This window comes from Arvicanthis niloticus, chromosome 9 (genome assembly GCF_011762505.2).
Source record: "Arvicanthis niloticus isolate mArvNil1 chromosome 9, mArvNil1.pat.X, whole genome shotgun sequence".
NCBI classification, from domain to species: domain Eukaryota; kingdom Metazoa; phylum Chordata; class Mammalia; order Rodentia; family Muridae; genus Arvicanthis; species Arvicanthis niloticus.
Window position 1 is genome coordinate 60570189 of NC_047666.1, and position 2587 is coordinate 60572775.

A 2587-nucleotide genomic window follows, 5' to 3' on the forward strand; every position below is an offset into this window, starting at 1 on the left:
GGGATAGAACTCTGTTAGTTTGAGACCAACCTGATTTACATAGCAAGTTCTAGGACAGTTAGAGCAATATAGTGAGACCCTGTCTCAAAACCCCTCTGTGTCACAAACTAAAGTCAGAGAAGAGGGAGCCTCAATCAAAGAAATACCCCCATAAGACTGGACTGTAGGCAAACTGGTAGGACATTTTCTTAATTAGTGATTGATAGGGGAGGGATCCAGCCAACATGGGTGGTGCTATCCCTGGGGTGATGGTTCTGGTTCTATAAGAAACCAGGCTGAGCAAGCCATATGGGGCAAGCCAGTAGCAGCCCCACCCCTCTGGCCTCCTCATCAGTTCCTGTTTCCAGGCTCTTGCCCTTTTTGAGTTCCTGTTCTGACTTCCTTCAATGAACAGTAATTTGGAAGTATAAGCAAACAGACCCCAACCTGCTTTAGTCATGGTATTTTTTCACATCAGTGGTAACCCTGACTAGGACGTCCCCCCCCCCAAAAAAAAAAAAAATCCAGGGCCATTATACACAGGTAGTTAAAACCTTTTTAAAGTTTGTGTGGAAGTAGAAAAACAACATGTGAGCGCTGGGAGTGCTTTTGTTCGTGACAGGGTCTCTCTCTGTAGCCCTGGCTGTCCCGGAACTCACTCTGTAGACCAGGCTGGCCTCATATTTAGAGATCCACCTGCCTCTGCCTCCTGACTGCTGGGATTAAAGGTATGCACCACCTTTCCCAGGACTAGAACCCTGATTCTCTGGAAAAGCAATCAGCTCTAGTCTGGCGGTAATTTTCTATATAGGACTCCAGTAGCCCAGGCAAGAAGACACACAGTTAACAAGTAGGATCTCAGAAAATCCAAAAGCTGCACAGAGCAAAGGAGGCTGAGTGAGGGGCAACTCTCCAGACAGGAGAAAATCTTTGCAACCCAGTTAGAAAGGGGCTATGGAACTAAGCATAACGTTCTCGAAAGAAGAGATGCCAATGGCCAGGAGACACTTGCTTTGAGACAGGGTCTCATATAGCTCTGGCTAGTATCTTTGAACTCACAGACCTGCCTCTGCCTCCTCAGGAAACACTTAAAATGTTTACCATCCTTATCTATAGGGAAATGAAGATTAAAATCACTTTAAGCTCCCCCTGGCAATGAGTAAAGAGACATCTTGTTAGTGGTGTTCTTATATCAGTCAGGGGCAGAGCAGATGCCAGTCCTTTGTTTATCCTAACGATGTCTGGCTTGGTGGCCAACGATGTCTTGTGCCTAGAACTCATAAAAGTGATCAAATCCAGGCGGCACATTAAAGGGGGATAAAGACAGAGACCTGCAGACTGCCATGCCACCCACAGACCTGCCCTCCAGTACACTGCACAGGTGGGCCATAGGCACCTGTTTACTGCCTCACCAGGCAGTACTGATGGAAGATGTCATCCAGGGGTCTACCAGCTGCTTGGCCAGCCTACAATGTGGGAGTCTGTGGTGGTCAGATGGCAGAGAGAGAAGCGTAGCAGCCTGAGCGTATGAAGACAGCTGGAACTGGAGACTGGAGGGTGCCTGACCCCACCACCTAGGGCCATGGTGAGATTCCAGCCCCAGCTGTCACTGAGGGCCAGGCCTGAGTTTGTGGCTATGCAACAGCATGGGTCGGTATCAATGTTTGGCTCATGTTTGCACTAGAGAATATGGGGAAGTTTCTGGTCAGGGCAGCCATGGGGACCACATGGATGTCCAGGGTCTGTGCATAGCTGACTCCACCCCTCACTGGATTCAGTGCTTAGGAGAGCAGGCCCTACACCTCAGCCAGTGGTAGGGGTTTTGGATGAGCCATCTCCCAGGGTGTGAGTGTAGGAGAGTTGACCCTGCCACTCCTCTGTCATGGGGTACAGAGGTGATGCTTCTCCCGCCTTTGACCACCCTCAAGCAATTGGAAAAATTGCCCACAGAGTCATGAGCTTGGAAAAACGAGCCCTGACTTTCACCAGATACAGCACTCAGGAGAGTGGGCCCTGAACCTTGCCTGGACAGCACAACAGAGCTGACCTTGGTGGTGAGTGTATGCATGACTCTGTGTGTGTGTGTGTGTGTGTGTGTGTGTGTGTGTGTGTGTGTGCCCTATCCCTAGCCCTTGCCCACTTCAGGATAAGGGAGTACAGGCTCTGCACCTTGTCTGGGCAGCACAGTAGAACTAGCCCTGGAGGAAGGAGAGCAGGTGAGCCAGCCCTAAAGGCAAGAATGCAGGAGAGCTGGCCCCACCACTCATCTGGCATGAGGTGACATGGGGGTGATGCCCTCACTCTCCCTGCCTTTCCACCTGCAGTACCCAGGAGAGCTGACTTTGGGGTCACTAGAGGAGAGCTGGCCCAGCCCCTCACAAGCAGCAGCACTTGGAAGAGTGGCCCCCAACTTTGACTTGGCAGCACAATGTAGCTGGCTCTGGAGTTGTGGGTGCCAGTGAACCTGTGGGGATTGAGAGCAGGAGAGCTGACCCTCCCTCCTGCAGATGGCAGCCCTGGGTGGCCTAGCTGGAGCCATGCTAGATCATCGCTCACCCTGGTGGTGCAAATAAGAAAGAGTCAGTGGGTTGACCAGTTCAGCTACCAC

The 2587-nt window shown here is 51.3% G+C and overlaps 1 non-coding gene across 1 annotated transcript; it reads left to right on the forward strand.

The window, feature by feature from the left end:
• The first annotated feature begins 1123 nt into the window (after positions 1–1123).
• On the forward strand, positions 1124–1262 carry LOC117715837 (small nucleolar RNA SNORA48). Its single transcript, XR_004607641.1, has one exon. It is a non-coding gene; the product is annotated as a small nucleolar RNA SNORA48 (small nucleolar RNA).
• The last annotated feature ends 1325 nt before the right edge of the window (positions 1263–2587 follow it).